The sequence below is a fragment of the Phyllobates terribilis genome, unplaced genomic scaffold (genome assembly GCF_046119375.1).
Source record: "Phyllobates terribilis strain yellow unplaced genomic scaffold, ASM4611937v1 Scaffold_5__5_contigs__length_657084704, whole genome shotgun sequence".
NCBI lineage: Eukaryota > Metazoa > Chordata > Amphibia > Anura > Dendrobatidae > Phyllobates > Phyllobates terribilis.
Window position 1 is genome coordinate 21,686,842 of NW_027362765.1, and position 16,213 is coordinate 21,703,054.

The 16,213-nt window shown below is 40.4% G+C and overlaps 1 pseudogene; it reads right to left on the bottom strand.

Moving 5' to 3' along the window:
- The window catches only part of LOC141271385 (uncharacterized), a 76,850-nt pseudogene that overhangs the window by 45,057 nt on the left and 15,580 nt on the right, over window positions 1-16,213 (bottom strand).

Sequence of the window (16,213 nt, forward strand, 5' to 3'; positions counted from 1 at the left end):
TTCAAAGAACAAATATCCCCAATTATGCTACAATCATTCAACTCCATTGCTCAGGGTCAGATATTTCCCTCTCAGTCCCTACTAGCGCATATAACAGTGATACCTAAACCGGGTTAAGATCATTCCCATTGCAACAATTTTCACCCTATTTCTCCAAATCAATATAGACCTAAAGATATATTCTAAGTTGTTGGCTTTAAGACTTCAACCCCTGATTCCAAATATCATCCATAAAGATCAGGTGGGATTTGTGATAGGAAGGGAAGCGAGAGATAATACAATTAAAACATTCTCAATTAGTAATGCGGCAAAATCCCGTAACATTGGGTCATGTCTCTTGTCTATAAATGCTGAAAAAGCATTTGACTGAGTAAGTTGGGATTGGGAAGATTGGGTTGGCAGACAAAATGATTTTACATATTATGGCTCTATATACCTCTCCTATGGCACAGATTAGGGTCAAAGGAGGTGTTTCCAGACCCTTTACAGTATTCAAAGGTACATGATAGGGATGCCCGCTTTCGCTCCTACTATACATTTTAGTAATGGAATCCCTGGCAAACGCTATCAGACACAACCCATCCATACCTGGGATCCAGATAGGCGAGGAGACAAATAAGTTGTCAATCTTTGCTGATGACTTATTATTATACGTTTCCTCTCCAAGAATATCTATCCCTGTAATTCTGTCAGAATTAAAAAGGTTTTCATCACTATCTAATTTTAAGGTAAACATCTCCAAATCGGAAATTCTTAATCTGAACTTCACATCTTAGTTCGACCTTTCCCTTTAAGTGGAATGAAACAGCCATTAAATATCTGTGTGTATATGTTCCATCGCACACATCCCAGGTTTATTCTCTTAATTTCCTCCCTCTCTTGAGAAGGATTGAGGAAGACTTAAAAACTTGGTCTGGACTTTCGGTATAATGGTTCGGTCGAATTAATGTATTAAAAATGGATATCCTACCAAGAATTTTGTACCTATTTCAGACTATCCCTTGTAAACTCCCTAGTTCCTTCTTTCAGAAACTCAGATCTATATCCTTCAAATTTATATGGGGTATATCTAAACCCAGACTCTCATACTCTGTTTTGAACCAAACTAAGGGTAGTAGGGGAGGCATGGGAGTTCCAGATTTTGCAGCATACCACAATGCATCTGTTCTTAGTTGCATTCTCAACATCATCATAAACCCAAAGAACCTGGAACCTCACTAGAAACACAATTGAATCCTTGCGCACTGCCCAGGTTATTATGGGGTGATCGAACTTCCAGGGCCGGGGTTTCTTTTATATCTCCGTTGTATACTTCCCTACTAACTATGTGGGACAGACTGGCTTTTAAATACAAAATTTCGTCAAACCCGGGACCAATGTCCCCTCTAATACATTCTCCTCACATACATAATAAATTTAGACATCGGATTCTGATAGATGAGCCAATTCCTCAAATACGACATGTAGTTTCTGGGGATGGGTTAAGGTTAATGGCAAGTTTACCTTCACCAGGGACTAGTGTGGGTAAGACTTGGATGGAGTATCGCCCATCTAAGGTCTCTTTAGTTCGAATCCGAGTCAGGAGAGCTGGCTGAGACCCCTGACAGAATTCAAAGAAATTTGCACCAAATCAGTGGTTCTGGATCACTCTATGTTATACAGACTTTGGAAAAGAGGGGGGGATTCGTCCTCTTCACACACATTTCAACTTGGCTAGGAATGAGAGCTTGGGAAATCTTTCTCTCCCTCAGAAAGCAATAAAATCTTTGAGCTTGCCCATAAACTATCACTGTCTTGTCACGTTCAGGAGACAAATGAGAAAATCATCTCTAGATGGTAAAGGACACCGGACAACATACATCATATGTTCCCATCTCTTCCAAATAAATGTTGGAGATATGATGCCGCCATTGGCAATATGACGCATGTTTGGTGGAAATGCCCTCAAATCTTTAAGATCAGGGCTGCAATAATTGATCTTTTGAATAAATTATTTTGCACCAACATACAAAATACTCCAGAGGTGGCCTTGTTCTCTCTCTTAGCCATGTCTATATCTAGTATTAAAAAAGGTAAATTTAGATTATTTTTAACAACAACCTGTCAAATTATCCCCAGACATTGGAGATCGCCTTCTGTTCCTTCTAAATTACAATGGGTAGAAGCCTTGGATAAGTTGATTCATATGCAGGAATTGGTGATCTCTGACAATTGGCTTAATAGAAGTTCCGACAAATATATGAGAGCGCGGCTCCCTTGGACCTCATTTAGAGACTCTGCTGAGTTTAAAACCTGGATATCCTCTCCGTTTTGATGGGGAAAGCACTGGCAAATTGGTTGGAAACATGGTGGACCTGTTGCCGGTGATATAACATTACACAACTCCCCTTCCTCTTGTTTTATCCTAGTTTTTCAGTCTCTCTGATCCTTTCCACCCCTTTCTTCCACATGTCTGATATGTCTGGCTCTTTTAGGATTTAATTTTGCTTCTAGTGTATGGCAGCGCTTGTCATTATCCTGGGGGATACTCGCTTCGCTGCGTCAATTTAAAACACACCAGCCATATTTTTCCGGTATTTCTCAACTCAGCAGTTTATTAACTCCATAAACTGCTGATTTCTGGGTCCAACTCCGCGGCCCCCGACACACATATAAAGTCCACGAGCCCAAGTGGCAGACCGGCCCACTTGGCTCTAGTTACAGCCTCCCGCAAGGTAATAATAAAACAATGTCCATGAAAATGTCCATTACACAAATAGTATTACCTACGTCGGGCTTTAGCTGCTTTGGTCCATTTGTTTCCCAGATGGGGTCTCTAGTCTCTGGCCCTCCAAGGCTTACTGACCTCCACACAGGATCCAGGCTTCAGCCTCCAGGAGTCCACTAGCCTCTGGCCCTCCAAGCCACTAGCATCCACTCCCAGGATCCAGTCTCGGCCTTTCAGGCTGTCAGGCTTCACTTGGCCTCACTAGGCTTCAGACAAACAGTGTCCCACCCACCCGGGGAACAGGCCTCATGCCTCTCTCACAGGAACACTGCACACCTGCATCACTCACACTGCACACTGCTCAAATCACCAGGGTTTATATATCTTGCAGCACACTCACAGATAAGACCTTAACTGATGTCAGAGTCATGTGTCCACACCCTCTGTGTGCATAAGGACCTGTGTGATGTCACGGTCATGTGACCAGTCAATTAAAGGGGAAGGTACATGGTCATTCAAACACACTGAACCATTAAAGGGATGTCTGCTACATCACACTAGTTATAAATATTATGCTGTTGTTTTATTAGTAATACAGTCAATCAAGGAGGAACTAGTATATATGTTAATTGGCGGGTTGGGGATGCGACACTTAATTGATGATGCGATATATAATTTGTTAATATTATTGATGCATTGCTCCCCTGTCTATGCCTATATCAATGGGCAGTTACTTTTTTGTTTAATAAAAAATTATTGAGCCACAAATTTCCTAACAGCAGTTTAGAACAATTTAAGCGGTGCAGTTTTTAATATGGTATCACTTCTGGAGGTTTCCAATATATAGGTCCCTCAAAGTCCGTTCAAAACTGAATAGGTCCGTAAAAATTGTATTTGTAAATTTCCTTGAAAAAAAAAGAAAAATTAAATGACAAAGTAGACATATGGTAAACTGAATTTATTAACTATTGTGCGCGGTATGGCTATCTGGTTTAAGGATATAAACAGTCATAAATGTCATCATTTTTCATAAAACGAAAAACATTAACCTAAATTTACAGTTAACATTGTACAATATATTCTGAAAAAAAACAATCGCAGAATCACCAGGTTACATAGAAGCATTCCTGAGTGACACTCACTAGTCACAATTGAAAAATGAGATTTGTTCATTACTTTTAAAATCGGCTGTCACTAAGGGGTTAATCAGCATCACAGGAAGCTGTCTCTGGACTATGAGAGGGAATTACTTATTAGCAAGATTTTTTTCCCTTTCTCATTTAATTATACGGTTGTCTGTTATATGGTTTCTGTACAACTTATCAATAACTTATATATAGTTTTTCCCTATGAGAGTTATTTTTTATGGTCAACAAAATACAATTTTCCAGTAAATAATTTCTCACATTCTAGGTATGATAATGGCTCCCCCCCGTGAGATTTTTGATGTGATGTTGAAGAAGGGACCATCTTTGGTTAAAACTTTTCCCACGTTGTGAACATGAAAAAAGGCTTCTACCCTGTGTGAATTCTATGGTGTCTAACAAGATGTGATTTCCAGTTAAAACACGCCCCACATTCTAAACATGAAAAAGGTTTCTCCCCTGTGTGAGTTTTCTGGTGTGAGTTAAGATTTGCTTTATGTGTAAAACATTTCCCGCATTGTGAACATGAAAAAGGCCTTTCCCCTGTGTGAATTCTTATGTGACTAACAAAACTCTGTTTCCCGTTAAAATATTTCCCACATTCTGAACATAAATATAGTTTCTCCCCTGTGTGAGTTCTCTGGTGGTTAGTAAGCTTTGATTTCTGTGTAAAACATTTTTCACATTCTGAACATGAATATGGCTTCTCCCCTGTGTGAGTTCTCTGGTGTGTAACAAGAGCTGATTTGAATACAAAACATTTTCCACATTCTAAGCATGAAAAAGGTTTCTTCCCTGTGTGATATCTCTGGTGTAAAACAAGCCGTGAATTATTTACAAAACATTTCCCACATTCTGAACATGAATATGGCTTCTCCCCTGTGTGATATCTCTGGTGTACAACAAGTTGAGATTTATCTACAAAACATTTCCCACATTCTGGACATGAATATGGCTTCTCCCCTGTGTGAATTCTTTGATGTATAACAAGAGATGATTTTTGTGTAAAACTTTTCCCACATTCAGAACATAAATATGACTTTTCCCCTTTGTGACTTCTCTGGTGTTTAACAAGAGATGATTTATTTAAAAAACATTTTCCACATTCTGAACATAAAAAAGGCTTCTCCCCTGTGTGTATTCTCTGATGAATAACCAGAATAGATTTCCAGTTAAAACATTTCCCACATTCTAAACATGAATATGCCTTATCCCTTTTATGAATTCTTTGATGTGTAACAAGATGTGATTTACGTGAAAAACATTTCCCACATTCTGGACATGAATATGGCTTCTCCCCTGTGTGAATGCTTTGATGTCTAACAAGAGATGATTTATGTGCAAAACTTTTCCCACATTCAGAACATAAATATGACTTCTCACCTTTGTGACTTCTCTGGTGTGTAACAAGAGATGATTTCTGTACAAAACATTTTCCACATTCTGAACATGAAAAAGGCTTCTTCCCTGTGTGTATTTTCTGGTGACTAACAAGAATAGATTTCCAGGTAAAATATTTCCCACATTCTGAACATGAATATGCCTTATCCCTTTTATGAATTCTTTGATGTGTAACAAGATGTGATTTACATCCAAAACATTTCCCACATTCTAAACATGAATATGGCTTTTCCCCTGTGTGACTTCTCAAGTGTCTAAAAAGATGTGATTTCTGTACAAAACATTTCCCACATTCTGAACATGAATGTGGCTTCTCTCTAGTATGAATTCTTTTATGCCTAACAAGATTTGATTTCTGGTTAAAATATTTCCCACACTTGTAACAACAAAATCTATTCCCCCCTGTGTGAATTTTTAAACAATTTTTTTTTAACAAAAGACGTATCGAGGGGAAAACTTTTTACATATTCTGAATGTGAAAATGGCTTCTTTGCTTTAGGAGCAGGTTGTTTTTTAATGCCTATTTTGTGACTTTTTTTCTCTTAGTAGTCGATAATGAATCAGAAGTTAGGACCTGTTTCAAAGGATCCGATGACAGATCTTTGCTGTGAAGGGATAATGATATGACTGGAGAAATGGCATTCACTTCAATCGTATTCTGTGTGATCTCAAGGTCATCTGATATAAAAACTGAAGAGGTCAGTTGTCTCTCTGATCTGGTACAGTCATCTGCCAATAAAAGCAATTATTTTTTAATAAAATATACTCAAAATTTATATATTTTAAGATTTCTACAAAATTTCAGTAAAAAATGGCAAATTATGTAGAAAATTGAATTATTCACCAAGACAATGACAGTTCACAGACTAACCTGTATTGTTCAACATCTTTATCAATGATTTAGATGAAGGAATTGAGGGTAAACTGATTAAATTTGCTGATGACACAAAGCTAGGAGGGATAGCTAATACTAGAGAAGAGAGAGAGAGGATTCAAAAAGACCTAAATAAACTGGAGCAGTGGGCAGCAACCAACAGAATGGTTTTTAACAGGGAAAAATGCAAAGTACTACATCTGGGCAATAAAAATGAAAAAAGCATATACAGAATGGGAGGAATAGAGCTAAGCAACAGTACATGTGAAAAAGACTTAGGTATACTAATAGATCATAGACTGAACATGAGTCAACAGTGTGATGCAGCAGCAAAAAAGGCAAATACAATTCTGGGATGTATTAACAGAAGCATACAGTCTAGATCACGTGAAGTCATTATCGGTCTTTACTCCTCTTTGGTCAGACCTCATCTGGAATACTGTGTACAGTTTTGGGCACCACATTTTAAAAAAGACATAGACAAACTGGAGCAAGTTCAGAGAAGAGCGACCAGAATGGTGACTGGTCTGCAAACCATGTCCTATGAGGAACGGTTGCAGGATTTGGGAATGTTTAGCTTGCAAAAAAGAAGACTGAGAGGAGACTTAATAGCTGTCTACAAATATGTCAAGCGCTGTCACATTGTAGAAGGATCATCTTTATTCTCATTTGCACAAGGAAAGACTAGAAGCAATGGGATGAAACTAAATGGGAGGAGACACAGATTAGATATTAGAAAAAACTTTTTGACAGTTAGGGTGATTAATGAGTGGAACAGGCTGCCACGAGAGGTGGTGAGTTCCCCTTCAATGGACGTCTTCAAACAGAGGCTGGACAGACATCTGTCTGAGATGATCTAGTGAATCCTGCTTTGAGCAGGGGGTTGGACCAGATGACCCAGGAGGTCCCTTCCAACTCTACCATTCTATGATTCTATGATTCTATGATAATAGAAAACTTCATATCACAAACTAGTAGAGCATGGTGTTCAACTGTTTGTTCATTCTGCCTCCCAAATATGGAGTAAAAAAAACTCCAAAAAATGTTATGTAGGTGAAAATAATACCAATAAAAAGTTCAACTCATCCTGCAAAAACACGCCTCCACTCAGATCCATAATCTGTCAATGGAAAAACAGAGGTTTCCACATTATTAGTGGCTCAAAGGCTATTGAAAAGCAACATGGCTTCCATAACCCAATCCAGCAATATCCGCTCTCCCAAAGTCAAATCTCCCCCTCGCCTTGCAGTGTGTTCAAACCATGTTTAGTCTCCATGTATTTGGCATTACTATAGTGAGGGAACCCACTTAACAATTTACAGTTCGCATGTCTCCTAGAGAACATCTGGACACTATATGTTGGGTAATAAAATCGCATATTTGCAATTTTCACTATTCAATATCCACTAATTTCCGGAAAGTACCTGTGGAATCAAAATTGTCACTACTACAGATGAATTCACTGAGGGTTTTAATTTCCAAAATGGAGTCACTTTATTTATGGTGCATCACATCTCCTCTGGAATCTGCTCCTGCGATGTATGCTACTATCATGAGTCGCCAGTATAACAATCAAAAGGGGTAAATGTCTAAAATAGGCAACAGCCCAGCACTCACCCAACTCACAGCAGAGCAATGTATAATAATAAAAACAACCGCGGCATCCACCGTCCCCCCGTGCACGCCCCCTGAGGAAGCAATATAAACAAAACGTGCGTTGGGGTGAAGAAACGGTGCATGCAGCGGTTGTGCTCTCTTCTATGATTTAGCAGTTCTATAGAGGTAATGGTATCTATTATATTGTTGACTATCACTTTATGTGTTGGAACTATGCACTATAGATACAAATGAGGGGTCGCTCACTGTTTCCTGTTGGGTGCTCTGAAGAAAATGTAACTTCAAAATAGATAAAAGAACTTTGGCACTCCAATGGTGATAGTTTTGAATGCTTTATTGAACAAATATAGCCCCTCTGGCGGAACAGAACATAAGCCAACGTTTTCGACTATTTGTCGGTCTTTATCATGACAATTTCATCTCTGAACAAAAGAAATCATAGTCATTATATAGAAAAACATAATTGGTGATGTACAATAAAAGTAAATTAGAACACCTAGGGACTTAGAAATCGTAGCCACACTCATAATATATAACAAGGCAGTTTCTTTATAAACAGGCATGGAATCACCGAGGAAAGGTATCAGAGTACATATATAATGTATAGGATAAACACAAGTCTATCTGAACTATACTGTCCAGTAGAAGAAAATTATATATTGCAATGTGGAATCCTGCTGTGATTTGGGTGAGTGCTGAGCTGTTGCCTATCTTATACGCTTACCCCTTTTGATTGTTATACTTGCATAGACAGCTGTGAGTAGTGCATATATGTAGGACACTTTTTTTTTTTTTATTATAAATATCATCAGTTGCCGCCTTATTTATTCTGTGGGTGGTGATGGAGAAGACGTCAGAACCAGAAGCTCTGGGCGGCGCAGGCTCTGTCCAGCCACTAAGATTAGGGTGCATGGTACCTGTAGTACCATCCAGTCTGGCAGTATGGGTGTGCTGTCCAGCTGGAGTAATCTGCTCCCTACTTCAGCCAATTGGAAATCACCACACCCTACTAAAGCTGGAAGCATATTGCCGGAAGCTGCCAGATCCATCCTTGTTCTCCTCTGGTTCAGTCCTCTGTGCTCAGCTCCCGGCTTGTGTATTTGTTACCTGTTGTGACCTCGGCCCGTTTACGGACTACTCTTATCATTTCGCACAACCGAACAGCAGCTAACGACATGGCCACAGTGTATGGGTCCCTGTCGAAGTCCAGTTCTATGTATAGGGGTTAAATGGTAAAGGTTAAGACAATCCTTGAGATCTGGAAAGCAGAGTGGATAGCGCCAAGTCTGTTCGTGGTAGCCATCTTTTGAGCTACCAGATGCCCGTGAGCATGGCCCCCTTTACATTGTGCCTGCAAACTATTCCAGAAAACTCTGCAATTCAATAGCTAAATGACACTCTTTCCCTGCTGAGCCCTGCCATGTGCCCAGAGAGTAGTGTACAACCATATATAGGGTATTGTCGGATTCAAGAGAAGTTAGAAAATTATCTGTAAGGTCCTTTCATTTCCTATTACCATTTGTGACAAAAAAAATTGGAGCTACATCAACATTGTAGTGAAAAAATAATAATCATTTTTACATTCCACTTTATGTTAATTCCTGAAACTGGTTTTTGATACCATGACGAGTGCAGTTTTCTAAAATGTAGGCCCCTCAAAGTTATTTCAAAAGTGATTTTTTTACCGTAAAACTAGGTTTTGTAAATTTAATTGAACATATAAAAACTTGTTACTAAAACTGTACCTTCTATCATCCGAAAAAAATAAAAGGATGTTGAAAAAATAAAACGGGATGTTGGAAAAATGCTGCCGACCTAAACTAGAAATACGGTAAATGTTAATTATTAACTATTTTGTGTGGTATCACTATCAGATTTAAAAGCATAAAAATTTAACCCCTTAATAACATCTGACGTACTAATACGCGTCTGTGCCCTGGGACTTAAGAGCCAGACCCGTATTAGTACGTCATCGCGATCGCGCGCGCACACAGGCTGTGCGGGCGCGATCGCCGCCGGGTGTCAGCTGATTGTCACAGCTGACACCCGGTACTATGTGCAGGGAGCGGTCCTGCACCGCTCCCAGCACATTAACCCCCGAGATGCTGCGATCGAAGTCGATCAAAGTCGATCGCGGCATTGCGGGGGCAAGGGGAGGTGATCGGCGATACTCACCTCCTCTTCCGGCTTCCAGCGCAGTCTGCAAAGGCTTCCCGGGTGTTGCCATGACGACCCGATGTCGTCATGACAACATCCGGGTCACCAGATTGCAGGAAGATTGCTTGGACATGCGCAGTGCATCTCCAAGCAATCTTCACACTGTGCACTTCTGACAGCCTTCATGGCATAGGGATGGTGCTCCATTCCTGTGCCATGCAGGCGATCAGAAAAAAAAAAGTGAAAGTCCCAGAGTGGGACAAAGTAATAAAGTGTATAAACTGTGTGAAAGTGGAAAAAAAAAAAAAAAATGTGCAAAAATATTATAAAAAAAATAAAAAAAATAATACACCAAAAATAAAAATATAATGTACCCATCAATAAATATTATTATAAAAAAAATAAAAAAAAAACAATAAAAGTACACATATTTGGTATCGCCGCGTCCGGAACAACCTGACCTATAAAACTGTCCCACTAGTTAACCCCTTCAGTGAACACGGTAAAAAAAAAAAAAAAAACGAAGCAAAAAACAATGCTTTATCACCATACCGCCAAACAAAAAGTGGAATAACACGCGATCAAAAAGACGCATATAAATAAAAATGATACCGCTGAAAACGTCATCTCGTCCCGCAAAAAACAAGCTGCCATACAGCTCCATCAGCCGAAAAATAAAAAAGTTATAGCTCTCAGAATAAAGCGATACTAAAAAATATTTTTTTCTATAAAATAGCTTTTATTGTGTATAAGCGCCAAAACATAGAAAAATGATACAAATGTGGTACCGCTGTAAACGTACTGACCCGAAGAATAAAGCTACCTCATCAATTTTACCACACACGGAACGGAATAAAAAAAAAAAAAAAAACAATTCCTGAATTGTTGGTTTTTGTTTATTCTGCCTCCCAAAAATCGGAATAGAAAGCGATCAAAAAATGTCACGTGCCTGAAAATGGCACCAATAACAACGTCAAGTCATCCCGCAAAAAACGAGCCGTCACATGACTGTCTGCCAAAATCTGGAAAAATTATAGCTCTCAAAATATGGCGATGCAAAAACTAGATTTTACAAAAAATGCGTCTTTTAGTGTGTGACAGCTGTCAGTCATAAAAACCCCATATGATTCTGGCATTGCTGTAATCACACCGACCCGAAGAATAAAGTCGTCTAATCACTTATACCGCACAAGGAACGGCGTCAAAAATAAACTCTTGGGTTAGGATTGGGCTAGGGTTAGGGCTGGGTTTGGGGCTAGGGTTGTGCTGGGGCTAGGGTTGTGCTAGGGTTAGGGCTGGGGTTGGGATTTTTTTCAAAAGTAAGAGAAAAAGATGACGATATGGCGACTAGTGTTGAGAGCAAGTGCTTGCTACTTGAGTTTGCATCGGGTGCTCTGGTATGCATTGAGTATCGTGGGTATTTGAGTGACATGCTCGAGTCTCTGCCCCATATGCTTCGCGGCCAAAAAACTTTACGGGGATTGCCTGCCATGCACGAGCGATCCCCGCATGTTTTTTTTTGGGTGTCTAATAACCGTGAAACATGCGGAGCAGGGACTCGAGCATGTCACTCGAGCACACGCTGTACATGGTGCATACCTGAGTACCCGATGCAAACTCAAGTAGCGAGCACTTGCGCTCAAGAATAATGACAACTTATTCAATATGATGACCTAATGTAAACAAATAATGTGCCGTACCTCTGGGTTCAAAATGTTCACTATACACCTTAATAAAATCCTTGAGGGGTATAGTTTCCAAAATGGGGAAACTTGTGGGGGAGCTCCACTGTTTAGGCACATCACGGACTCTCTAAATACAACATGGTATCCGCTAACAAATTGAATGGAAAATCGGCTCAAATTGTTAGCGGATATCATGTTGCATTTGGAGAGTCCCTGTGTGCCCAAACATTTGAGCTCCCCCACAAGTGACCCCATTTTGGAAACTAGACCCCCCAAGGCACCTATCTAGATGCATAGTGAGCACTTGGAACCCCAGGTGCTTCACAAATTGATTCATAAAAATGAAAAAGTGTTTTTTTTTTCACTTTTTCATTATTACGAATCAATTTGTGAAGCACCTGGGGGTTCCAAGTGCTTACTATGCATCTAGAAAGGTGCCTTGGGGGATCTAGTTTCCAAAATGGGGTCACTTGTGGGGGAGCTCCAAAGTTTGGGCACAGAGGGGCTCTCCAAACGCAATGTGGCGTCCGCTAACAATTTGAGCCGATTTTCCATTCAATTTGTTAGCGGATACCATGTTGCATTTAGAGAGTCCCTGTGTGCCCAAACATTGGAGCTCCCCCACAAGTGACCCCATTTTGGAAACTAGACCCCCCAAGGCACCTATCTAGATGCATAGTGAGCAGTTGGAACCCCCAGGTGCTTCACAAATTGAGTCATAAAAATGAAAAAGTGTTTTTTTTTTCACTTTTTCATTGTTACGAATTAATTTGTGAAGCACCTGGGGGTTCCAAGTGCTCACTATGCATCTAGATAGGTGCCTTGGGGGGTGTAGTTTCCAAAATGGGGTCACTTGTGGGGGAGCTCCAATGTTTGGGCACACAGGGACTCTCTAAATGCAACATGGTGTCCTCTAACAAATTTAACGGAAAATCTGCTCAAATTGTTAGCGACACCATGTTGCGTTTGGAGAGCCGCTGTGTGCCCAAACATTGGAGCTCCCCCACAAGTGACCCCATTTTGGAAACTAGACCCCCCAAGGCACCTATCTAGATGCATTGTGAGCACTTGGAACCCTCAGGTGCTTCACAAATTGATTCATAAAAATGAAAAAGTGTCTTTTTTTTCACTTTTTCATTGTTACGAATCAATTTGTGAAGCACCTGGGGGTTCCAAGTGCTTACTATGCATCTAGAAAGGTGCCTTGGGGGGTCTAGTTTCCAAAATGGGGTCACTTGTGGGGGAGCTCCAAAGTTTGGGCACACATGGGCTCTCCAAACACAACATGGCGTCCGCTAATTATTCAAGCAAATTTTACAATCAAAAAGTCAAATGGCGCTCCTTCCCTTCCGAGCCCTGCCGTGCGCCCAAACAGTGTTTTTTCCCCAAATATTGGGTATCTGCGTGCCCAGGGGAAATTGCACAACAAATTTTGGGGTCCATTTTTTCTTGTTACCCCTGTGAAAATAAAAAAAATTGGGTCTAAAGTAACATTTTTGTGAAAAAAGTTAAATGTTCATTTTTTTCTTCCACATTCAAAAAATTCCTGTGAAGCACCTGAAGGGTTAATAAAGTTCTTGAATGTGGTTTTGAGCACCTTGAGGGGTGCAGTTTTTAGAATGGTGTCACTTTTGGGTATTTTCTGTCATAAAGACCCCTCAAAGTGACTTCAAATGTGATGTGGTCCCTAAAAAAATGGTTTTGTAAATTTTGTTGGAAAAATGAGAAATCGCTGGTCAACTTTTAACCCTTATAGCTCCCTAACAAAAAAAAATTTTGGTTCCAAAATTGTGCTGATGTAAAGTATACATGTGGGAAATGTTATTTATTAACTCTTTTGTGTGACATATCGCTCTGATTTCAGGGCTTAAAAATTCAAATTTTGAAAATTGCAAAATTTTCAAAATTTTCGCCAAATTTCCGTTTTTTTCACAAATAAACACAAGTGATATCGAAGAAATTTTTCCACAATCATGAAGTACAATATGTCACGAAAAAACAATCTCAGAATCAGGGGGATCCGTTGAAGCGTTCCAGAGTAATTACCTCATAAAGTGACAGTGGTCAGAATTGTAAAAATTGGCCCGGTCATTAACGTGCAAACCACCCGCGGGGCTTAAGGGGTTAAAGAGTAACAGTCGATTTTAGTTTTTATTGATATATCAATAGTTCACATGAAAATAAGCAACTATGTAATATGTCTTATCAGACAAATACGCTTCTTTCTTTTCCTAGACTGATCTTTCAATTGCAAAATTCTCACTGCTAGGGTAAAATCTGTATTCAGTGAAGACAGATTTTTATATTACGGTGATCGGAGATGATAGTTGGATTTTTATAAGATTCTATGTCGATGGGAGGGAGGAACTTTGCCTGTCACTGCTCCCTCTTCCCTGCTCCTCCGTACTAAAATAGAATCTTGTCAGTAGCAACTGCCATTTCCCATCTCAGTAATACAAAAATATTTATTCACTCAAGACAAATTTTACCAGAGAATTTAGAATTTTGAGAATAAACGACATGTCCAACAGGAGAAAGAAGTAGATTTCTCTGATAAGATAGTTACGTGACGGTAGTTTGATATCCTGGGGCTAAGGGCTCTTTCCCTATCCCTAAAGCTAGGTGCGCCCAAGCTATCCCTGCTCCCCAGATTACTTCTAATGGTGAAGATGCCAGGGCTACGTACCTTGCTGAGCTCCTGAACCAGTCCTCATCTGTCCTCTTCCTCACCCAGGGAAGTGGGGAGTAGTTGTATATAAGAATACACCAACTAGACTAACAAGGGTAGACGTACAGGGATAAATGAAAATTCCAATAATACAAATATGCACTCACAAACAACAGAGTGGAATACCGGGAAGTAAAATTAAAGGAACAACAAAATAGGAGAGTATGAGGATATGCAAACAGACAAATAACCAAGCAACAATCCTTAGATCAACACACCAAACGCTTCTTCAACAATCACCTTCAACTCCACACCAGGCAGTATAAAACGAACATTGGCATCCCTGATAGCTAGAAGTGAGTATATAGGAGAGGGGAGTGGCCAACACTGAACAGCTGTGACCATGAAACAACAGAGCGAAGATCTGCCACCTCCAAGCAGAGTTGCTGCAGTTGCCCAGCCAGAGCAGTAATAGCATCCATAATGCATAAAAAATGGTATGGCCCGTGTTAATGTCATGTGACGGAGGTTTGCTATACTGGGGCTAAGGGCTCCTTCCCTATCCCTAAATCTAGGGGCGCCCTAGATATTCCTGCTCCCCGGATTTCTTCACCTGATTTTGAGACACATCAGGGGCATGTTAAACAGGTACTCCAGATACTAATGGATAACAAACTTTATGCCAACCTAGAAAAATGTGCTTTCGCTGTCCAGGAAGTGCAGTTCTTCGGGTACTTGTTGTGATCTTCGGGTTTTCAGATGGATCCGGAGAAGATCCATGCAGTCCTTGATTGGGACCGTCACAAGAACCTGAAGGCTCTACAACGTTTTCTGGTCTTTTCTAATTTCTACCGGAAATTCATCCAAAATTACTCAGTAATCGTGAAACCCCTTACTGACATAACTAGGAAGGGGTCTGATTTTTCCAAATGATCAGATGCCTCCCTCCAGGCTTTTTCTTCCTTGAAGACTTGTTTATCCACGACACTTATACTCAGTCAGCCAGATGTTTGCCAACCATTTATTGCAGAGGTTGATGCGTCCAATGTGGGGGTTGTGGCTGTGTTGTCTCAGGGTCCGTCCCCTGGTAAATGGCGTCCATGCGCCTTCTTTTCTAAAAAAAATTATCTTCGGCTGACAGAAATTATGTGAGTAATAGGAAACTTTTGGTGATCAAATTGGCGTTCGAAGAATGGCGACATTGGTTGGAGGGGGCTGTCCATTCTATGACTGTTATTACTGACCATAAGAACCTGTCATATCTCCAGTCAGCTAAACGTCTAAACCCTAGGCAAGCCAGATGACCCTTTTTTTACTAGGTTCAATTTTATTGTCACTTTTCGCCAAGGGGTCAAAAATGTCAAGGCTGATGCTTTGTCCCGGAGCTTCCCTGGTGGTGGTGACCATGAGAACCCTGCCCCGATATTACAGAAAGGGGTAGTCATTTCGGCATTGTATCCTGAACTGGAGGATGAGGTGTTGGAGGCTCAGGGGGACGCCACTGTCTACTGCCCTTCAAGAAGGTTATTTGTACCATCTAATTTGCACCGCAAAGTAATTAATGAACACCACAACTCTGTGCTTGCTGGTCATCCAGGTGGTAAGGTAACTGCGGACCTTCTCTCTCGTCGTTTTTGGTTGCCGGGGTTGCATCGGGATGTGATTGAACACGTATCTGCTTGTAATATTTGCGCGCGTTCTAAGGTTTCGCACACCTGTCCGTCTGCTATTCTTCTTCCGCTACCTATACTTAGTAGGCCATGGACACACTTGTCCATGGATTTTATTACTGACCTACCGGTTTCTGCAGGCAAAACTATGGTTTTGGTGGTTGTAGATTGAACCATTTTACTGAACCTCTTTGTCACATTACCTGCACTTCCAAATGCCAAGACACTTGCTCAGGTGTTTATAAATGAGATTGTGAAGCTTCACAGGGTTCCCTCCAACATGGTTCAG